The 24331-nt window shown below is 46.2% G+C and overlaps 2 protein-coding genes across 2 annotated transcripts in view; one reads left to right on the top strand and one right to left on the bottom strand.

Moving 5' to 3' along the window:
- LOC121276281 (atypical chemokine receptor 4-like) overlaps positions 1-18495 on the bottom strand; it is a 35426-nt gene extending 16931 nt beyond the window's left edge. Inside the window, exon 1 of the mRNA XM_041184522.1 lies at positions 18178-18495. The gene's annotated coding sequence lies outside the window, so the exon portion shown is untranslated. The remainder of the gene's footprint in view (positions 1-18177) is intronic.
- Positions 1-24331, top strand: part of acad11 (acyl-CoA dehydrogenase family, member 11) — a 156044-nt gene that overhangs the window by 69592 nt on the left and 62121 nt on the right. The gene's annotated exons all lie outside the window — the stretch shown is intronic.

Here is a 24331-nt window from a genome sequence, read left to right as displayed (position 1 = left end):
ATCATGACCAGATAATCTGTTTTTTGTGTTGTTTGTTGAGAGACAAATATTGGCCAGGACACCGGGGAGAACTCCCTTGCTCGTCTCCAAAATAGCGGCCATGGGAGTTTTACATCCAACTGAGAGGGTAAACAGGGCTCTGTTTAATGCTTCAACTGAAAGCCGGCACATCTGACAGTGCAGCACTCCCTCAGTACTAGCACCGGAGTGTCAGCCTTGTTTTTTTGTGCTCAAGACCCTGGACTGGGACTTGAACCCAGAACCACTCAGACTCAAAAAGCAAGAGAGCTACCAACCGAGCCATGGCAGAGAATTTTTAAGTAAGTTGAGAGGATTCAGAGCATGTTTCAGATCGAGATGGGCCCCTGTTTAATTTAACTGCTGGTGTTTAAAACTTTTGCCAGAATAGTATCATTTATTTTTTGACGCAGCTTGTACCATTCGCTTCTGTTTTAGGAAACTCTCCTGAAAGGCAGCACAACTCCCAAAACATCATGACATTGGAATTTGTATCTGTCTTTTATCACACCCCCACGAGGGTTGGAGCAAATAGAAAACCAAAGGCTTCTTAAATGTATCCTTTTAAAATTCCTACTGAAAACTATCTGATTTGGTGAAACCACACTTGTACCTGATGGCCATGTTGCTGATTTCCGTTTAGCCTTATGGGTTTCCTCAACAGGTTGTCAGGCAAACAGGTATTTTCAGCTTGCCCCCCATCCCTGCCTTCTCTGACCCTTTCACCCCCCCCCCACCGACCTCAATTACTTCTGTCTTTTGTAGTCAGATTGCACCTTGCATTGGCGATGGTGTAGTGGTTGCTAGACTAGTAATCTCAGAGATCCTAGTGTAATGCTCTGGGTACCTGGGTTCAAATCCTGTCATGGCAGATGGTGGAATTTTACTTCAATAAAAAAATCTGGGATTAAAAGTCTAATGAGGACCATGAAATGATTGTTGTAAAAACCCATCTGGTTCACAAATGTCCTTCAGGGAAGGAAATCTGCCTTCCTTACCTAGTCTGGCCTACATGTGACTCCAGACCCACAGCAATGTGGTTGACTCTTAATTGCCCTCTGAACAAGGGATGGGTAATAAATGCTGGCCTGGCCAGTGAGACCCACATCCCATGAACAAATTAAAAAAAAGAATCAGTTTGGAGAATGTTCACTAGGCTGATTCCTGGGATGAAGATGTTGTCTTGTGAGGAATGGTTGAGCAGGTTGGGCCTATTGGAGTAAGAATGAGAGGTGATCTTATTGAAACATATAAGATTCTGAGGGGGGCTCGACAGGGTACAATGCTGGGAGGATATTTCCTCTCTTGGGGGAGGGGCACAGTTTCAAAATAAGGCTCCCATTTAAGACGGAGATGAGGAAAAATTTCCTTTCTTGGGAATTCTCTACCGCAGAGAGCAGTGGAGGCTGGGTCATTGAATATATTCAAGGCTGATTTAGACAGATTTTTGATTACAAGGGAGTCAAGGGTTATGGTGGGGGAGGGGGGGAGGGCAGTGTGATGGACGAAGGCAAGAAAATGGAGTTAAGGCCACAATCAGATCAGCCATGATCTTATTGAGTAGTGGAGCAGGGTTGAGGGGCCAAATGGCCTACTCCTGCTCCTTTTCTTATGTGCTTATCCCCTGTCATCATTTCCCCATCTCCTGAGCCTGCCTATTTAAATTTGAAGGTTGGTGGAGAAAATAGTCCGGAGCAATATTTAACAACCCGGATTTCAACTTTCTTTGGATCTGAGCTTGTCTTGTGCTAAGCTGAAGAGAGACAGAAATGATTGAATTTGAAACTTGTAATGAGTGTGAATCTGCAGGAACGGAGTATTTGTTGGGGTGTTGTTGCTAATTGGGTTTTTCATTTTCCTGTTTGTTTTGACCTTTGTCTAAACTATGATAAGCAGGGGAGTTCTCCCTGGTGCCCTGGCCAATATTTATCCTTCAGTTGACATCGATAAAATAGATTATCTGGCCGCTATCACATTGCTGTTTGTAGGAGCTTGTTTTGCGCAAATTGTCTGCTACATTTCTCGCATTAGAACAGTGAATGCATTTCCGAAGTACTTCAGATGACTGTAAAGCATGTTGGGATGTCCTGAGGTTGTGGATGGTGCTATATAAATGCAAGTATTTATTTGCTGGGCTGTAAAATCCATTTATGTTGTGGTGAGATCAATGGCGAAACAGGGGTCTCGTGGGTGGGGGAGAAGCGGCTGCAGCCAATGGCTAACTCCACCCCCCCCCCCCCCCCCACAGACCATGGACTGTAGCTGTTCAAGAAGGCAGCCCACCACCTCAAGGGCAATTAGGGGTGGGCAATAAATGCTGGCCTAGCCTGCAACGCCTTCATCCCATGAATGAATAAAAAAAAGACCAGTGTGGGACTGAGCCAGCCTCAGTCGGAAGATCCCAGCATCGGTAGCTGGTCGGTCATGAGTTAGAGTGTCTCAGCTATGGTTGTAGTGAGGAAGCTACAGTTGGTCTTAATTGGCATCCCTGGTGTATGGAGGGCTGAGGGGTTGTCACGCAGGTACCTCCTGATCATTATCCTGTGAAACTTGCCCACAGTGCTGGTGGACACGGATCATGAAACAAAACAGTGAGCTTCTCAGTGCAAGTCTTAGGGTTGAGCCAAGTTTTTACTGAGCAACCTTTGTTGACAAAGGAAATGCAGCTTGGTGTTGCTTACACCATGGCTCTGATCCCAGCCTTGGGCTCATCCGCATTTGTCCGGTTGAGGGACTGCTGTCTCTCGTTTTGACTGTCTCCTGTGAAGACACTGACTTATTGCCTTCCGACGCCTCACTCAAGGTGCTATTTCGTGTGACCCTATGGAGCGAATGTTAAAAGGCTATTGAGCTGTGAGGGAGAATCAATGTTGAAGCTCCTTACACCGTCTTCGGGATCAGAATTAAAAACTGGGAATGGAGTTAAATTTCTCACACCCAATACTACGCCACGAGTCAAGACAAATCTCAAGCCCTAATTCTCCAATCTAGACAGAACAAGTGTCTCCTTGTTTAGGCCTTGCTCAATTAGAATGGGATTAGATCTAATAGGCCGGGATTTTACGGCCGCTCCCGCCCGGTGGGATATTATGGTCCCGCCGAACTGAATGGAGACTTAAATGGCTCACCGCATCTGCCAGAGGGAAGCACTTCACAGCAGGGCCATAAAATCCTGGCCATAGTGTGGAATATCTCCAGGACAGTCCCAGAACTTGGAAATAAAAGATGAATTATTCATTCACAATATTTGAAGCTGCTTTCAGTGTTCAAGTGGAGAGAAACGCTCCATTGGGAATTTGTTTCTTTAGAAGACAGTCACTAAGCTTGCCACAACATTCATTCACACAGCTGCATGCCTCCATTTTTCAGTGGTAAGTTGGCACAATTAGCTTGCATGTGGAGGTCGAACACATAATGACATGGTGGATTGTCTTCCATTCATCCATTTTCCCTTAATCTTTAATTAATTCAGCCCCAATGAATGAATCTTTGCCCCTTTCATCCTCCATGTCTTTTCTGCCTGACCTTCATGAGTCCTCTTTTATTGCAAGCGTTCGACTCACTGGTTTTCACTCCGTTTTGTTGCTGCTGAATTTTTGAAAAGGAGAGAGAGTTACAGTCCTGGCAAATGGCTACAATCTGGGGTCCAGGGTGGAAGAATGGGGGAGAAACTGGTTTGGGCCCATTTTTGAGCCTTTGATGCATGCGGCAGAGGCTTAAGACTCTAGGCCCAACCCAAATTGGACCTCGTGGGCCCTTATGTGCCGAGCTGCAAATGCTAAATGGGCACAGAGTGGCAGCTTACCCTGGTCCGCCAGACCGATTTGGATTGGTTGTGATTTTGGTAGCTATCAACTACATTCTGGCAACAGGCAAGAGTGGGAAGTGGGGGTGGGGGGGGTTGGCGAGTGTGGGCCAACAGCAGCTTGTAGTGTTGCTATGGAAACAGGAGAAACAGGAGGCTCTTAGAAACAGAAACAAGTTAATGTTTCGCTGATGTTCTCCTGTGGTCCCTTTGACGACCGTGAGTTCGGCAATAGAAAAAGCTGACAAACTGAGCTCATGCTGTGCTCAGCCATTCCTGATTTGGGGGTGGGTTTGGGGGGGGTGGTGGGAAGTCGTAAAACAGACGTTAAGCCCCTCAATGCAAGGGGCCTACCGCCTTATTCAGGCAGCCGGCAGAGACACTTACATATCAAACGAACCAAAACTGATGTCGGACGTACTTCTGCCACCATCTTGTAGCCCACAAAATTGATGCTTTTTGCCCACATTTTGCGCTCAAAAAAAAGATCTCACAGGATTTAATTTTGCCCCCTAAGTATTCATTATAGCTCTGTAGAGCACAAATACTCAGTGTTTCACCCCTGCCTCGCTCACTGGTACATTTGTGCATAGAACACATGACACAAACATTTTTTTTCCTTCTGTGCTGGACCTTCTCACTCTCAAGAACTCAGCTTATTTACAGGAACTGGGTGTGGATGATTCTTAGAAACTGGGACAAGCCTTGAAGGGTTGCAATGCTCAGCATTTTTAGAATGCTTATCTGTCAATAGCTGGTGCAAGCCAAGCCTGATGCTCTGAGTTTTCCATAGCTAGAGATTAAGGATTTTGCAATTTTTCCAGTTCTCTGGAATACCCTGTAGCTAGCATACAGCACATTTGAAACATCTTTTTAATAACCAAACCATTATGGGCTTGAACTATGAAAACTAAACTCTGCTGCAGTCAACTGCTCCATTGTTTTTAATGCTTTGGTCCAGAAATGTAAACATTTCCCCTCTGCTCCTTGCATTAATAAACCGAGGCAGTGATTAGGGGGCGGTGGTGACTTGGTGGTGATGTCAGTTGGCTAGTAATCCAGATGAATTCTCTGGGGGCATGGGTTCAAATCTCACCATGGCAGCTGGTGGAATTTGAATTCCTAAATCTGGAAATGAAGGACTAGTCTATGGAGCAATATACAATACTTAAGGAGCAAAATTCAATCCTGTTGTGACTTCCATTGAGCCCAAAACATGGGCAAAAGGACAAGGTGACCATGAAACCATCATTGTTTGTATTAAAAACATATCTGGTTCACTGATGGTTAACTAACATTCCTTTTTCCAGTCCTACTCAGGCCCCCACCCACAACTCTTTCCCTGGTACATCAATGATTGCTTCGGTGCTACTTCATGCTCTCGTCTGGACTTGGAAAAATTTATTAATTTTGTTTCCAATTTCCATCCCTCCATCACTTTTACGTGGTCCATCACTGCCATTTCCCTTCCCTTCCTTGACCTCTCTGTCTCAATTTCTGGTGATAGACTGTCCACGAATATTCATTACTAGCTCACCAACTCCCACAGCTACCTCAACGACAGCTCCTTAGACCCTAGAAGGACTCCATCCCATTCACTCAGTTCCTTCGCCTCCGTCGCATCTGTTCCGATGATGCCACTTTCCAAAGCAGTTCTTCTGACATGTCTTCCTTCTTCCTTAACCGAGGTTTTCCACCCATGGTGGTTGACAGGGCCCTCAACCGTGTCCGGCCCATCTCCCGCGCATCCGCCCTCACACCTTCTCCTCCCTCCCAGAAACATGATAGGGTCCCCCTTGTCCTCACTTATCACCCCACCAGCCTCCGCATTCAAAGGATCATCCTCCGCCATTTCCGCCAACTCCAGCATGATGCCACCACCAAACACATTTTCCCTACACCCCCATTTTGGCATTCCGTGGGGATCATTCCCTCCGGGACACCCTGGTCCACTCCTCCATCTACACCTCAACCTCCTCCCACGGCACCTTCCCATGCAACCGCAGAAGGTGCAACACCTGCCCCTTTACTTCCCCTCTCCTCACCGTCCAAGGGCCCAAACACTCCTTTCGAGTGAGCAGCATTTCACTTGCACTTCCCTCAATTTAGTCTACTGCATTCGCTGCTCCCAATGTGGTTTCCTCTACATTGGAGAGACCAAACGCAGACTGGGTGACCGCTTTGCAGAACACCTTTGGTCTGTCCGCAAGCATGACCCAGACCTCCCTGTCGCTTGCCATTTCAACACACCACCCTGCTCTCATGCCCACATGTCTGTCCATGGCCTGCTGCATTGTTCCAGTGCAGCTCAACACAAACTGGAGGAACAGCACCTCATCTTCCGACTAGGCACTTTACAGCCTTCCGGGCTTAACATTGAGTCCAACAACTTCAGATCGTGAACTCTCTCCTCCATCCTCACCCCTTTTTGATCTCATTTTTTCTAATAATTATTATATATATTTTTCTTTTCCCACCTATTTCCATTATTTTTAAAGATATTTCCATCCATTGTTTTATCTCTATCTTTTAGCCTATTTTGATCCCTTCCCCCCACCCCACCCCCACTAGCGCTATCTGTCACTTGCTCGTCCTGCTTTCTACCCTTAATGTCACCATTAGCACATCCTTTAGCTAATATCACCACCATCAACACCCCTTTGACCTTTTGTTTATGACATCTTTTGCAATCTCTCCTTTGCCTCCACCTATCACTGGCCCTCTATCCAGCTTCACCTCTCCAACCCCCCCTTAAACAGCTTATATTTCACCACATTTCTATTTCTCTTTAGTTCTGATGAAGAGTCCTACGGACTCGAAACGTTAACTCTTTCTTCCTCTTCACAGGTGCTGTCAGACCTGCTGAGTTTTTCCAGCAATTTTTGTTTTGGTTTCTGGTTCACTAATGCCTTTTAGGGAAGGAAATCTGCCGTTCTTACCTGGTCTGGCTTACATGTGACTCCAGACCCACAGCAATGTGGTTGACTCTTAATTGCCCTCTGAAATGGCCTAGCAAGCCAGTTGGTTCAAGGGCAATTAGGGATGGGTAACAAATGGTGGCCTTGCCAGCGAAGCCCACCTCCCATGAAAGAATGAAGGGGGAAAAAAAAACCTGCTTACAACAAGCAGGTTGCAGAGATGTTTGAGTGCTGAAAATACTTTACATGAAAACCAAAAAAAGACTGCTGCTCTGACAGTGCAGCACTCCCTCGGTACTGCATTGGGAGTGCCAGCCTAGATTTTTGTGCCCAAGCCTTGAGTGGGACTTGAGCACAGAACTGGCGGGTAAATAAGAACCTGCAGTTCTGTGTAATTTTAACCTTCTTCTGGTAGTCTGTTGAAGCGAGGAGGATGCTTGCCACAGAGTACAGACAGGACAAGAACATGCACATGGAGTCTTTCAACACGGGGTGGCTGTTGCATTGCAGTTACCAAACATGGGCTTCTGGCTGACCAGGAGACTCTCCCACTCTTACCACCTGCCATAGGTATATTGGAAGGATTTGCAGGTTGATAATAAACCTGTTTGGCTGTGATATGAACACATCTTCCTTGGCTGTCAAATCCCAGATTGAGACTCGAACCTGCAGCTTCTGGCTCAAAGGCAGGGTTGTCACCCACTGCACCACAAGACCCACCATTTCAACTTAAGACCACCGGACATCTCAAAGCACTTCACAACTCATGAAGGCTTATGAAATGTAGTCATAGTTGTAATGGAAGAAGCACCGCAGCCAACCTGTGCACAGCAAGCTCCCACAAACAGCAATATGATAATGGTCAAATAATCCTGTTTTTGTGATGTCGACTGAGAGACAAATATTGACCAGGACACTGGGGGATAACTCCCCTGTTCTTCTTCGAATGGCACCACAGGATCTTTTATACCCACCCGAGCAGCCAGATGGGGCCTCAGTTTAATGTCTCATCTGAAAGACGACTCCTCCAACAGTGCAGCATTCCCTGAGTACTGCACTGGGAATGCCAGCCTAGGTTTTTGCCCCCCAAAGCCCTGAGTGGGACTTGAGCACAAATCTGGAACGCCGGTAGGTAAATAAGAGCCTGCCCACAAAGTCTGTTCACCATCTACAAGGCACAAGTCAGGAATGTGATGGAATAGTCCCCACTTGGATGAGTGCAGCTCCCACAACACTCAAGAAGCTTGACACCATCCAGGACAAAGCAACCTGCTTGATTGACATCACATCCTCAAACATTCAATCCCTCTACCATGGTACAGTAGCAGCAGTGCGCACCATCTATAAGATGCACTGCAGGAATTCACCAAGGCTCCTCCTTCAGCACGTTCCAAACCCACGACTACTACCATCTAGGAGGATTGAAGGACAAGGGCAGTAGATAAATGGGAACACCACCACCTAGAAGTTGCCCTTCAAGTCACGCACCATTCTGACGTGGAAATATATCCCCCTTCCTTCACTGTCACTGGGTCAAAATTCTGGACCTCCCTTTCTAACAGCACTGTGGGTGTACCTACACTACATGGACTGCAGCGTTTCAAGAAGGCAGCTCACCACCACCTTCTCAAGGGCAATTAGGGATGGACAATAAATGCTGGCCTAGCCAGCAACACCCACATCCCATGAATGAATAAAAAAAAAGCACTGTAATTTTAAACTGATAGTAAACAGCGCCAACTGGGCACGTCTGTGTTGGAAAGTTCTTAATTGAATCCCTGTGAAGATAAGTCTTTCAATCAGTGCAGTCGAATCAATTGGTGCGTGCTGCTTGGTGAAATCAAAGCAGAGAAACTGCATGCAAAATGAAACCTGGTGAAACAGCCAAAGCCTCAATTTACAGATTCAGTTTGAACCCTGTAAATAATATTGAATTCTTAATTACACCTCCAGTTTTATTCAGTACAAAGGCTGGTACAGAAGCGGGTTGTCACAGACCAGTTTTATGATAGTTAATTAAGTTGGGCAATATTTTCAGATAAAGAAACGGTATAGAGCTCCTCACGACCTCAGGGAGTCCCAGTGTTTTACAGCCAGTGAAGTGGTTTTGAAGCATAGTCCTTTTAGTAACAGCCCCAATGGAAATGTGGCATCCAATTTCATTCATAAGAACATAAGAAATAGGAGCAAGATTAGGCCATTCAGCCCTTCGAGTCCACTCCACCATTCAATGGGATCATGGCTGATCTTCTACTTCAACTCCATTTTCCTCCACTTTCGCCGTATCCCTTGATGTTCTTAAACTGTAGAAACCTGTCGATCTCTATCTTGAACAAACTCAATGACTGACCATCCACAGCCCTCTGGGGTGGAGAATTCCAAAGATTCTCCACCCTCTGAGTGAAGAAATTCCTCCTCATCTCAGTCCTAAATGACCTGCCCCTTATTCTGAGACTGTGTCCTCTGGTTCTAGACCCCACAGCCACGGGAAACATCCTTCCTGCATCTACTCTATCGAGCCCTGTAAGAATTTTGTATGTTTGAATGAGATCACCTCTCATTCTTCTAAACTCTAGCGAATAAAGGCCCAGTCTATTTAATCTTTCCTCACAGGAGAATCCCTCCATCCCAGGGATCAGTCTGGTGAGCCTTTGTTGCATTCCCTCTGTAGCAAGTATATATTTCCTTAGGTAAAGAGACCAAAACTGCACACAGTACCCCAGGTGCAGTCTCACCAAATCTCTATGTAATTCCAGCAAGACATCTTTACTCCTATACTCAAATCCTCTAGTAATAAAGGCCAGCAAGGTCCCACAAATAACCATGAGAAACCACAAGATAACCTGTCTGGTTTCAGCGACATTGGTTGAGGCATAACTATTGGGCAGCGCACCAGACAGGGCAGGCCCACTCTTCAGATAGTGCCCTGGGAACTTACACACTCACCTGAGGGGTAGAGAGAGCCTCAGTCTGAAGTCTCATCTGAAAGACCTCTGGCGGTTAAGAACTGCACCGGAAAGTCAGCCTAACTCAGGACTTGAACCCATAACATTTTGACTCGGCCTCGGTGAATAATTTCAGGTATGACCTGGTAGGTGTATGTGCCTGGGAGGAGCACGTGACTTTGGATCTATGGTTCTGAAAGCTTGCCACTACTTGGGCTCTCCTCACGCAATTTCTAAGTCAGTTTTATTTTAATATGCGTTCATGGGATGTGGGTGTCATTGGCTGGGCCAGCATTTATCACCCATCCATAACTTCCCTTGAAAAGTTGGTGGTGAGCTGCCCCCTTGAACCGCTGCAGTCCATTTGGTGTAGGTACACCCACAGTGCTGTTAGGGAGGGAGTCCAGGATTTTGATCCAGTGACAGTGAAGGAACGGTGATATAGTTCCAAGTCAGGATGGTGAGTAGGTTGGCGGGGAACTTCCAGGTGGTGGTGTTCCCATCTATCTGCTGCCCTTGTCCTTCTAGATGGTAGTGGTTGTGCATTTGGATGGTGCTCTCTGAGGAGTATTGGTGAGTTGCTGCAGTGCATCTTGTAGATGGTACACACTGCTGCTACTGTGCGTTTGTGGTGGAGGGAGTGAATGTTTGTGGATGTGGTGCCAATCAAGCGGGCTGCTTTGTCCTGAATGGTGTGAAGCTTCTTGAGTGTTGCTGGAACTGCACTCATCCAGGCAAGTGGAGAGTATTCCATCATTCTCCTGACTTGTGCCTTGCAGATGGTGGACAGGCTTTGTGGAGTCAGGAGGTGAGTTACTTGCTGCAGGATTCCTAGTCTCTGACCTGTTCTTGTAGCCACAGTATTTATATGGCTAGTCCAGTTCAGTTTCTGGTCAATGGTAATCCCCAGGATGTTGATAGTGGGGGATTCAGTGATGGTAATGCCATTGAATGCCAAGGGGCAATGGTTAGATTCTCTCTTGTTGGAGATGGTCATTGTCTGGCACTTTTGTGACGCGAATGTTATTTGCCACTTGTCAGCCCAAGCCTGGATATTGTCCTTGCTGCATTGGACATGGACTGCTTCAGTATCTGAGGAATTGTGAATGGTGCTGAACATTGCGCAATCATCAGCGAACATCCCCACTTCTGACCTTATGATGGAGGGAAGGTCATTGATGAAGCAGCTGAAGAAGGTTGGGCCTAGGACACTACCCTGAGGAACTCCTGCAGTGATGTCCTGTTGTAGACTAGTCGATAGAGATTGATCACTGTGATTAGTCAATACTTCCATTGTTATATCGTGCAAATTACAGGAGAGTAAAAGGTGAATCAGTTGGCCAGTAACCTATGAACAATTCCCATATCCTGCGTTTTACAAGGCTTTTGGCAATGGGCTGGAAGGTGGGAAGGTTGGCAAAATGGCATGGGGAGGGGGTGCCAAACCCCTTCCCACCACCATGTTATTTTGCCAGAGGAGGGAAAGATGGCAGACAGCCTGTCCACCTGGATCCCAACTGAGTCACTTCAATGGCCAATTAAGTGTCACTTCCCTAATGTGCTGCCAAGTAGGGAGATTTGGCAACACTGGAGACCTTTGGGGTGGCCCCGGCCGGGGGTGGGGGGGTGGGCGGGTTGGGTGGTGGGGTTGGGGGGGTGGGGGGGGGGGGGGGGGGGGGGGGGGCGGGAGGGGGGTGCGGGGTGGTTGGAGTAGGGGTCGGGGGGACCCTCCTTTTTTAGGCACTCTTTGGCCCAAGGAGGGACCCCCAGGCAGCAATGACCGCCCATGGCAATGACACCTCCTGCCCTCACCAGCCCCCTCCCAACCCCAATCTTCCCTTGCCGGACTAGCTGTGACACCCCTGGATCCTCCTTCTCTGGTTTTGAGGGTGCCTGACCGATGCCCCCCCCCTCCTCCTCCTCCAGATGCCTAGTGAGAATGGTGCATGGGATGGGTCAAAATTTGATCAAGCGGCTCCAACCCGCCCTGTGGACTGGCCAATGTAATGTTAACAGTGGTGAAGATAGAGGACGGTGTCGTCGGGGTAATGTCAATGGACTAGTGACCCACAGGCCCAGGCTCACGCTCTGGGGACAGGTGTTCATATCCCACCACAACAGCTGGTAGAATTTAAATTCAAATTAATAAAAATCTGGAACTGAAAACTAATCTCAGTAATGGTGACCATCAAGACTGTCATCGATTGTCGTAAAAACCCATCTGGGTCACTAATGTCCTTTAGGGAGGGAAATCTGCCCCCCTTACCCGGTTTGGCCTACACGTGACTCCAGACCCACAGCAATGTGGGGTTGACTCTTAGCTGCCCTCTGAAATGGCCTAGCGAGCCAGTCAGTTCAAGGGCAATTAGGGATGGGCAACAATTGCTGGCCCTGCCAGTGACACCCACAGCCCTTGAAAGAATAAACAAAAAACATGAGACAGGAAACGGGAGGGGGTGTTGCGGAGAGAAAAACCACCAATATATTAAATCTGCAGTACAGAAACAGGCCATGTTTGTGACAGTGTTTAGGCATGCCGCACAAACTTCCTCCCAGTCTACTTCATCTAACCCTTTTAGCATACCCCATCTATTTCTTTCTCCCACTTTTATGTATCTAGCTTCACGTTAAGTGTCCTTTGCTATTTACCTCAACAATCCCTTGTGATAGCGGGTTGCACATTTCAACCACTCTCTGGTGAAGAAGTTTCTCCTGAATTCCCTATTGAATTTATTAGTGACTATCTTATATTTAAGACCCCTAGTTTTTGAATCCCTCACTAGTGGAAAGGTCTCTGTCTACCCTTTATTAGGCCACCCCCAACTCTTCTCTTTTCTAGAGAAAAGAGCCCCAGCCTTTTCAGTCTTCCCCAAATGGGTCTCAATTCTGATATCATCCTTGTAAATCATTTTTGCCATTTCTCCAGTGCCTCCATATCCTTTTTATAGAATGCGGCTCCCATTCCTGATCACTCACCTTGCTGGGAGCTGTGGGAGTTTGGATGTAAGGGGAAGAAGAGTCTGTTTTTTAAAAGAATTAATGAGTGGAAGTATTAAGATTCCTCTGTCATCAAGGAAGATTGAATTTTCATTTATATGGATCAAGGGGGTAGAAGTTTCCAGAAGTTCAGAAACACTCCTTCACACAAGGAATGGTAGAAATGTGGAACTCCCCTCCCACAAAAAGCAGTGCAGGCTTGCTCAATAATGATTTTAAGCCTGAAGTTGATAGATTTTGGGCAGTAATGGGTATAAAAGGATTCAGAGCTAATTAAGGGAGGTGGATGGAGTTAAGATTATAGAGTCATAAATGGCAGATCAGGCTTGAGGGGCTGAATGGCCTCCTCCTGTGCCTGTGTTCCCATATAGCACCTTTCTGAGTGTGAGGACAAATGATGCAGCCATTATGCAAGCAGCTAATCTCACAATCAGCATTAAGATGAAAGGCCAGTTAAGGGACTGATGTTGAGCGGGACACCGGGAGTTGCTGTTCTTTGTAAAAGATGCCAAGGGATCTTTTATGTTCACAAGGTTTTTGCTTTAGTATCTCATCCAAAATACCATCTTCTTCCTCACTGGCAGTCCCTTGGCATCGAGGATGATTTGCTTCCACTCTGGTTCGATGCGTTCCGGAGATGTCTGATAAGGCCAATATCCATGTGGGGCAGGTGATGCTGAAAGGGTTGGGTAGATGGGTCGTCTGGGGGTTTGTGCGCCCTCTCCGAAGCCTCAACTTCGCCTCTGCACATTCCCAACGAAGCCTCTCGATGTGTTCAGTACCTTCTTGGGGGCGCCTTTTTCATTTTGGTTGGTCACAAGGCAGGGACTCCCATGAATCAGCAGCAATGTTTGAATAAAGATCTGAGCCCATGATTGCCAGAGTTTTGTTTAAATTAGACTGTTGACCTCTTCAGGGATGCTCTGAGGACACTGCAATACCAATATCTTACCCTTGTACAGGTTCATAACTTCGTTGACATAACGATACAGGAATACCAGAAATCTTAGAATCGGATAAGGCCCTTTGTTCCAGTATATGTTCTGGTATAATTGACGCTGTCGTGGGCTGTGCCTCATAAGGGCATCCTGTTTCTATATCCATCACATCACCCACCCCTGCTTCCATTAGAGCTCATCTGCTGCTGCAAAGCTCATGCATACCCTTGTCACTGCCAGACCTGATGCTGTCAAGGCTTGCCCAACCAGTGCGCCAGCCTACACACTCTGTGAGCTTCAAACTCATCCAAAACTAGGCTGCTTGCGTGCTATACCACAACATGTCCCCTCACCCAACACCCAGGTCATCGCTGATTTACCTTGGCTCCCAGACCACAACGGCTCACATTAAAAACATTGTGTTTAGCTCCCTCTGTAACCTTGCCCCTCCCTATCTCTGTAATCTCCCACAGCCCTACAAATCTCCCACCACCGTCAAAACTGTTCTTCCTCTAATTCTAGTCCATGTGCATTTTTGGGACGATGAGGAAATTTCGAGGCACAAAGCTCTTTGGCCATATTTGGTTATTCAATGTCTCCGTAAAATATAAGGAAGGGGGATCACAACCTTCCTTCACCCACCATGAATCACAATGGGCCACACACTATTGAATCCTCTGAACCCCTTTGCTGTTTCCACTTCTCCACCTTTAAGATCCTTCTTAAGATCTTTAAGACTTTAGCCAACCCCCCCACTCCAATATCTCCTTTCCCGCCATTTTCTATTTATCCCCCGTAATGCCTCTGTAAAGTACTTTGGAATGACCTGTACAAGAGTAAGATACTGGTGTTGCAGTGTTAAAGGTGCTGCATAACCGTTAGGCAGGTGTTGTTAGTGATTAGTTGGAGCTGCTCAGTGGAGTTGGTTTGCTTTAATAAAAACTGAAAATGCTTGAAAAACTCAGCAGGTCAGGCAGCATCTGTGGAGAGAGAAACAGAGTTAATGGCGATTTGGGGGCGGGGCCTGTTTGCCGACTGGAAAATGACACAGGATGACATCAGGAGGAACCCCTGACGTCACCCCGGTCCACTTAAATTTTTAGGAAGGCGGGGGGGACAGCGAAATCAGCTGTCCACCCGCCGACCTGTCAATGGCCAATTGAGGCCATTGACAGGCGAATAAGCTCATTGAAAGACCCTGTCCGTCCAACCTTAAGGCTGGTGGGTAGGCCAGGAGCCCCAGTGGGTAGGCCAGGAGCCCCAGTGGGTAGGCCAGGAGTCCCAGGGGACTTCTGATAATACAGGAAACCTCATCTGCTGGCGGGATGAGGTTTCATGTCAGTTTTTAAAAAGTTTATTAAAGTTTCACTCATATTTATTAACATGTCCCATCTCATGTGACAGTGTCACATGAGGGGGACATGCTAATAAAGTTTTTCTTTCTCTATTTTTGAAGTTTTTTAAACATTCAGCGCTCTCCCTGAGACAGCACTTAGTCTGAGGGAGCAGAGCGCACTCTGACAGATGGGGAATCCCTTCACCCCGCCCCCCCCCACCGCACAGGAAGTGCATAGCGCATAGCGCTTCCCCTCGGGCAGGCCGCTGGGTGGGCCTTAATTGGCCCGCCCACTCAAAATGGCAGCCGGCCTTGTTTCGGCAGCGGAATTCGGCTGCCTGCCCACCAAGGGCAAAATTCTGGCCAACGTTTCGAGTCCCATACACTCTGTCATAGGGGACTCCAAACATTGACTCTATTTCTCTCTCCATAGATGCTGCCAGACTTGCTGAATTTTTCCAGCATTTCCTGCTTTTATTTCTGATTTCCAGCGTCCGGGGTATTTTATTTGTACTTTATAGTTTGTTTGCTGTTATCTATCTCCTGAAGTAATGTCATTTTTTTCATTTCACAGTCTTGTGATTCACACCATTGAGAATCCATCCTCTGGTGATAATACATCACATTCCTTGTACTGGAAAAGGCTTCACATTTGTTTATAAAACCTATATCTGATCTCTAAACATTTTCAGTTTGTGGTGTTTGGCACCCTGAGGTAAAATGTGAACAAAAAAACTTGGTGCCGTATTGGATTTGATATTTATCTGATAAATTGAGTTAACTAAATGGTTTTTCGCACACATTATTCAGTCAGGATGTTATTGTCACACTGCAGGATTTGTTTGGGCATAATTCCACCAGAAACGATTTACAGAAGAGATTTATTTAAATGCTGATATTTAAAGCAATGTAATTTAAAGCGCACAAGCTTTATCAGGAAAAAAAAGCCCCTCTGGAGTGAAATCCTAATGAGCCGTGCTTTAAAGTGGCTTCCTGAAAGACCTGGAACAGTAAACAGGTTTATTGGTTTGTCTCAGTTGTCACATTGCCTTAGGTGGTCTCTGGCCTCGAGTGTTCCACTGGGATTGTCAGACCCCAGCTCTGGGGCTCTGTTTGTGAGGGCAGCAGATAAAATGGGGACCGAAACATGAGCTGAAAGCCATGTGTTTAAAACTAAAGCAGTTCATGCAGGCCAGGCTTTGTCACACACTTAGAAGGTAAAAAAAGATGCAGGAGGGTAACTGCAAGTTATTTTGTTTGAGCCGAACAGGACAGCATGCTGGTATGAGGAGGCCTAGCATGTTCGTTATTTTATTTGATTACAAAAAAGACAGATTGCGTTACATGAGATTGACCTTAATCTATCTTCACTGGCTGTCTGTGAAATAAACAGCTTAATATTTCATTCTGACCCCATTCACGAAATGTAAACAATCTGCCCAATGAAAGACTGGAGAAACACGAATGGAGTCCCACGCGAAAGATACAATATCCTTTTTGTACATCAACAGCCCCTGGAGTTTCCTGTCATGTGAGTATTTAGCAAGCATCAGGTCAATGTTAGTTGTGCGAGTCCACCATGGAACTTAAGGTAATGACACTGCTGAATACAAGGACATATTTACGCCAGGTCTGAATTTACAATTGCTCATGGGATATATATCATATCTACCGCTGGCCATGTATTCCTATAGTTGCCTACAACCTAAGAATTAGGAGTATGAGCAGGCCATTCGGCCCTCTGAACCTGCTCCGCCATTCGAAACAATATCCTATCTCAACTCCATCCTCCTGCACTAACCTCATGTCCCTTACTTACTTTGGCATTCATAAATCTTTTGCTCTCAGTCTTGAACATATTTAAGACTGAGCAATCACATCTCACTAGGATAAAAAATTTGAAAGACCCAGAGCCCTCTTGAGTGAAGAATTTTCTTTGCATCTCAGAACTAAATGGCTGACCCCTTAATAAAAACAAAAAAACTGCGGATGCTGAAAATCCAAAACAAAAACAGAATTACCTGGAAAAACTCAGCAGGTCTGGCAGCATCGGCGGAGAAGAAAAGAGTTGACGTTTCGAGTCCTCATGACCCTTCGACAGAACTTGAGTTCGAGTTCCTGGACTCGAACTCAAGTTCTGTCGAAGGGTCATGAGGACTCGAAACGTCAACTCTTTTCTTCTCCGCCGATGCTGCCAGACCTGCTGAGTTTTTCCAGGTAATTCTGTTTTTGTTTTGGCTGACCCCTTATTCTTATTTCCCAGCCAGGAGAACCAATCTCAACATCTACCCTGTCAAACCCTTTAAGAATTTTATGTTTTGATGTGGTTGCCTCTCATTCTCATAAACTCCAGGGAATTCAGGACTAGTCTACTCAATCTCTCCTCACAGAACAATCTCCTCATTAGTCTCGTGAACCCTTGTTGAGCTCCACCTAAAGCAAAGAAGTATATCTTTCCTTTAGTAAGGAGACCAAAATTATAAACAGTACACCAAGTGGGGTCTCATCAAGGCTCTGTATAATTGCAGTAAGACATAGTCAGTCTTACATTCCAGTTACCTTGTAATAAAGACAAGCATACCATTTGCTTTCCTAATTGCTTTACTGTACCCATATGTTAATTTCTGTGATCCATTTACAAGGATATCTGAGCACCCCTGAATGCTGGCATTCTGCTTTTCTATTTTTCCTTCTGAAGTGGATAACTTCATACTTCCCCCATCCAGCTTCCGTGATCTTGCCCACCCACCTAACTTGTCTATATACCTTTGCAGCCTCTTTGTGTCCTCCTCACAGCCTATTTTCTCACCTAGCTTTGTGTTGTCAGAAAACTTGATTCATTACACTTGGTCCCCTCATCTAAGTCATTGGTGTGGATTGTAAATAGTTGAAATCTGAGTACTGATCGCCCCTCACTAATTATGGACTGCCAAATCAAAAATTAAGTCGTGTGTTATTTTAAGCAAGCAGGGAGTTACAATTTTTAACATAAGTAGCATTATTTACAATATTGCAGAAGAGAATTCTTTTCTTGTTGCCTGTTTTACTTTAAGGCTGATGTGTAAAACATACGCTCAGAACAGAATTGCAATGGGAGCAAAAATTCAATTCAGGAGAATAACCATAATTCACACACTAACCTCCAACTTTTTAAGTATAAGCAGTTTTAGTCTCCTGACGCCCTTTCAAGTAAAAATAACTCAGAATCAAAAGAACTTACTTGTCAGGTAGGTTTGTCAGTTGCTTTTTCTCTCTAAGTAGGGAGTCTATTCCTGGAGAGTTAGCCTGCTGTTTCTCGAACCGTGTGGGAGGCTGGTTTCAGACTTGAGTCCTGTGGCTCTGCAATGTCTTATCACAAGTTTCGTAGGAAACCTGTCGTTCCACAGGACAGCCCAGAAAATGTCTTTAAAATGCCCAGAATTGCTCCAGCGGCGACCAGCCAGATAAAATGCTTTGAAGCAGTTGTGCCTGCAGCAGTTTTTGTTGCTGCTGCACACAATGGAGTGTCCTTTGTTGTTGGGCTGTTTCCACCGCACACCCCCCCCCGCCCCCCACAACCCCCGTGGACGTTTGTAATTTGATGACCTTGTTCCCACGATTGAGCTGCTTGTTTTCAGAGCTATTGAACTTGATAACAAACCCCTTTGTGTCCTCAGAAAGGCTCTCCCTTCTGAGTGCAACTGCTGCTGCTTTTCGCCTCTGAGCTGCCGAGATCCCCTGGTAGAGGGAGCTGTCAGAGCTTGAAAAATTTGATAAGTGAAAGCACGTAACCATTGTAAGTTTAAAAACAAAATGCTCGGATAGGCTGATTGGAGACCAATATATCAGGCTACAAACCCGACACAAGGCAATGTGAGATTAAAACAGCATCTATATCTTTCAAAGAAATACTGTCTTCATGAGAAAGTGTTTGCCAAGCTTCAGCTTAAGGAGGGGTTAGTGCCAGAAAAATACCTGAAGCAAACTATTTTGATCTCTGTCTCTCTGATGAAATGTTAGACCTTTACCCCTCCCCACCTGGCTGCTTGGGTGGGTGTAAAAGATCCCATGGCACTATTTCGAAGAAGAGCAGGGGAGTTATCCTCGGTGTCCTGGCCAATATTTATCCATCATTCAACATCACAAAAACAGATTATCTGGCCATCGTCCACATTGTTGTTTGTGGGAGCTTGCTGTGTGCAAATTGGCTGCTGCATTTCCTACGTCACAACAGTGTTTTTCCTTTTCAGGTACCAAGCCCTAACAGGGTGTTGGCAACCATGGGCTCCCATGGAATTGGTCTGTGAGTATGTTTAGCAAAGTACTGCAGTGGTTTACCATCACCTTCTGCAGTAGGTGGCTGACCAGAAAACTCTCCCACTCTTACCACATCGGAAGGGTTTATAGGCCGATAGTTAACCTATTTGGACACACTATGAACACACCTCCCATGGCCATCAAGTCCTGAAGTGGGGCATGAACCCAGAGTTCCTTGCTTAAAGGCAGGGGCATTACCCCGCTGCTCCACAAGACCTCCAGCACAGTGGTTACACTTCAAAAAGTACTTCATTGGCTGTAAAGGGCTTTGAGACGGTGGTTGTGATAGGCGTTGTATAAGTGCAAGACTTCCATTTTTATAAAAAGGGGGACTGTTTAATGATGCCGTGTTATTTAAAAAGCTGCATTGTTTTATTTGCGTTGTGAGTGATCATTTTGTTACATGACGTTTAAAAATAATTTGCCATTAAGAAGACCCACAGCTAAAGCTGGATGCTGTTTTGTCCTGTGTGATAGGAGCTGAGGCTTCTGTGTCCGAGTGGACAAGTTGAGCCGATTACCGTGGCGACCCTGCAGCCTGACCCTGTTTCCCAGGCTGCCCTGGGAGAGAGACTCCCTGTCACATCTGTCCTTGGTGATTAGGAAAGCAGGGACTGGAATTGTTGGAGGAGGCCACAGCAACTCCAAGAAAACATTTTTAAATTCCCTCTGGACCGGCGAGACAACATCTTCATTTCAAAACTAAAATAAAATGACAAAATTCCGCTTAATGAGGAGCTTTGTTATCTTGCCAGAAAAACCTTGTTAACTTGAGTTCATCCAAAAGTCTGCTGCCCAGATCTTAACTCACACCAAGTCCCATTCACCTGTCACCCCTGTGCTCTCTGACCCACCTTGACTCCTAGTAGAAGGTCTTATGGTGTAATGGGTCATGACCTTGCCTCTGAACCAGAATCTCTGGGTTCAAGTCCCACTCCAGGACTTGAAGGCCAAGGTAGGTGTGTTTAAAGCATGGTCAAACAGGTTGATTGTCAACCTATAAATCATTCTAATATACTTATAGCAGGTGGTAAAAGTGGGAGTTTCATGGTTAACCAGAGCTGTATGGTAGCTGTAGCACAATAGCCTCCAAGTGTTAAAAGACTCCATGCACAAACTCTCCTTTGCTGAGAGGGACATTGGCTCCTGATCCAGCAATGTCTTGAGTTTAAAATTCTCAAGCTTGTTTTCAAATCCCTCCATGATCCCAGCCCACCTTGTCTCTTTAATCTCCTCCAGGCCCACAGCCTCCTGAGATATCTGTGCTTCTCTAACTCTGCCTTCTTAAGGCATCTCTGCTTTTAATCACTCCATCTTTGGTGGCTGTGCCTTCAGTTGTCTAGGCCCTAAGCTCTGGAATTTCACCCCCTACACCTCATTTTCCTCATTTAAGACACTCCTTAAAACCCACCTCTTTGATCAAGCTTTGGTCATCTAACCTAATATCTCTTTTCAGACAGCACTGACCCCTTTTTCTGCGAGTATCACATTCAGACAGTGCTGATCTTTATTTTGCCATTAACACCTATCTGGACCAAAGCTTTTGCCTTTAATACTGTCGTTACCACTGCCTATGTCTTGTGTACCATGACATCTTTGCCATTTAACCTAGACTGCCCTCTGACTTGCCCCTGACTTTCTACTTTGCTCCACCTGCCTCTGCCCCCTTTTGCAACAGCATATAACCCATCATATTTCTACCCTGCTACAGTTCCGAAGAGTCATACGGACTCGAAACGTTAACTCTGTTTCTCTCTGCACAGATGCTGCCAGACCGGCTGAGTTATTACAGCAACTTCCTTGTTTTATTTCCAACATCTCCTTTTGTGCCTCGGTGTCCAATTTTGTTTATAATGCCTGTGTGGACTGCCTTGGGGCATTTTTATTAAAGACGCTACATACCTAAGTTGTTCTAATTTCAGTGTGCTGGAGGAGGTAAAATGTGTGGTAATGTTGGGCAGGACGTTCAGCTCTGTGCCTTCAGGGAGCTTTCACTGAGCACACGCACGCTTCGGCTCTGGCGCTCCTCCTGCCCCCACTTGGGCAGCGCTGAGGTTATCAGCGCGCGTTTCACGTGGTTAATTGGCCGGCCAGTGTGAAATCGCGGTCTGGGCTCGATCGCAGGCGCCGGACCCCGTTGTGTACCACAGTAGTTTTGAACACTACAATCTCTGTGTCGTTACAGTGGCCACCGGATTAGAGAACCTGATTTTGCACTAGGAGGTTCTTACCCTGAAAGAGAAAACCAAGCTTCCCCACAAAAATCCTCCGCATAGTGATTAGTTCTTTGACATCGGAAAGGTTACCTTCATCTTCCACCCTCTGTAAACTTCAGCTCACCTAAAATCTGGTGACCATATTCTAACTCAGATACTTTCATAATACACCCATCACCTCTGTTCTCACTAACCCACCTTGGTGCCAAATCCAGTAAGGCCTTAAGTTAAATTCAGATCCCTCCATTGTCTCCCTTCTTTCTATCTCTGTTATCTCCTCCAACCCAAGAGAACCCTATGTTCCTCCAACTTTAGCCTCTTACACACCCCTCCTTCCTTCACCTTACCACTGGTGACAGTGACTGCAGCCATCCAGGTTCTAAGCTCTAGAATTCCTGCCCTGAACCTCTCTGTCTCTTTCTTCTTTAAGACATACCTTAAAACCTACCAGTTTGACCAAACTGCTGACCACCTATGCTAATGCCATTTTCATTGCCTCTGGTAGGAAAGGTTGCTCCCCCTGGTCCAAACCCTTCTGCCAGAGGGGTTTTCCCTTTTGCTCCGAGGAGGCCTACCAGCTTGGGCCTCTCTGAAACCCTCGCTTAGATTTACGCCTCCTTGTCAAGGTGCCCTTGCGCTCTCCGACCTTCCTCAGTGGCGCCCACCACTCTTGCTGGGACTGCCAAGGCTCCAGAGTTGCAGGCTTTCTGATTGGCCAGCAGCATCGAGAGCCCACCCCACCATCCTTATTAGGGCGATGAGCTCGGAGGCAGCAAATTAGGAGTATATATCTGGGAAGATCGTTTGTCCAACCTCCCTCCTGACACTGACAAGAGTGTCCCAAAGGGTGCGAGAAAATTCTGTCTATTAAACCTGTAACGTGAATGTCAGTTGTTGTTAGTGGCCGAGAGAAGTTGCTGTGCATGTTGGTTGCAAAACTAATTTCAGTTTATATCTTGTTCGCAATTCAGTAAATTTAATACCTCGAGTAGGTCCCCTGTAATATCTCTGCACTGGAACTCTTGTCCTTGTTTAGCTAGATTAGTGCAAAGCCCCATGTATTCATGATTTTTTATGGTTGTATATGATGTAAATGAATTAAAACTTCAAACACCTCTGTGGAATTATCCTCTTCAGAGTTCAAGGGTGGGCCACCTGAATGTTTTTGTTCAGACATGCACATGGCTGAAGTCAGAAAATATTGTAGCACCAGTTACAATATAATGGATCTGCTTATACCGGTGAGACAGGTGAACAGGTGGCGCTGCTGCCCACAAGAAGATCAGCTCATGGTCATAATGATTAGCTCTAGATTGGGCTCGAGGGGCCGAATGGCCTACTCCTGCTCCTGTTTCTTATGTTCTGGTGAAAGAAACTGACAAAAAAAAAAAAATTGAAGGGCTGATGCATTCCATCTGTTTGATCTGCTGGAGCAGTGCAGGAGTGATTGAAGGAACAGAGGCAAGTTCAGAGATTTGCTGCTTCATTGCTTCTGAAATGATTCACAGGCCCTAATCCGCACCCACCCCCCCACCAACCCCCCCGCCACCACCACTTCCTCCCGACCCACCCACACCCAAGCCGGTAGTTTTTCTGTCTGGTGATTCTGTTTGATGATAAATCAGGGACGAAGGTCTGAGAAAACTTCCCCAGTGACACACGGGCCCCAAATTGCCAGAGGAATACATGCCATCATGGAGGGTTTGACTATATGCTTAGCGCCTCATATTCCATTTTATTTATAATTTATTCATTTGGGGGGGGTGTCCGAATTATTAGTCCAGGCCTGGGGTTATTTTCCCTGGAGCAGAGGAGATTGAGGGGGGACATGAGTGAAGTGTATAAAATTATGAGGGGCATAGATAGGGTAGACAGGAAGGAACTTTTGCCCTTGGTGGAGGGATCAATAACCAGGGGGCATAGATTTAAGGTGAGGGGCAGGAGGTTTAGAGGGGATGTGAGGAAGACTTTTTTCACCCAGAGGGTGGTGGGAATCTGGAACTCACTGCCTGAAAGGGTGGTAGAGGCAGAAACCCTCATAACATTTAAGAAGTATTTGGATGTGCACTTGCGATGCCATGGCATACAAGGCTATGGGTCTAGTGCTGGAAAATGGGATTAGAATAGTTAGGTACTTGTTTGACCGGCGCAGACTCGATGGGCCGAAGGGCCTTTTTCTGTGCTGTAGACCCCTATGACACTATGACTCTAAGACATGGGAACTAGTTTTAGCAATGTGAATGTGGGAAGTCAGCACACTGATGTTCCCCCTCCTGTGACCTGAATTGTAGAAGCAGCAAACACAATGCATCCTTCCCGACTCCAGGCAGCAATGTATTATCCTAGGCTCCGGTAAGGAATTCTCCGGGACCTCAAAATCCCACTGAAATCTGCTGAGAGGATTCAAACTTTGTGGCCAGTCCTCGTAAGTAATTGGGCCAATTTTGTATGAAGGGAGGGGGGACAAATGCAATGGATCCTTTGGACTCCACCAAGAACACCCTGACTGTCTGACAACCGGCCATTTTGAGGGTCAGGTTGAGGAGCGGGGGTGGGGTTTGTTTTGAGGCCTAACAGCAAGATCTTTGGAGCTGCACGAGATATCCGCACCAGTTATCTGTGTGAGGTTTCTGAGCATTCTTTACCGGAGCCAGGGATAATACATTGCTGCTTGAAATCGCAAAGGATGCCATTGTGTTTGCTGCTTCTACAATTCAGGTCACAGGAGGGGCACCATCAGTGCACTGACTTCTCACATTCACATTGCTAAAACTAGTTCCCATGTCCTGTGGGCAGCAGCTCCACCTGTTCACCTGTATCACAGGTATAAGCAGATCTATTATATTGTAACTGGTGCTACAA

Source organism: Carcharodon carcharias, chromosome 3, assembly GCF_017639515.1.
Source record: "Carcharodon carcharias isolate sCarCar2 chromosome 3, sCarCar2.pri, whole genome shotgun sequence".
NCBI lineage: Eukaryota > Metazoa > Chordata > Chondrichthyes > Lamniformes > Lamnidae > Carcharodon > Carcharodon carcharias.
Note: the sequence above shows the minus strand (reverse complement) of the source record. Positions and strands in the feature narration are given on the sequence as shown.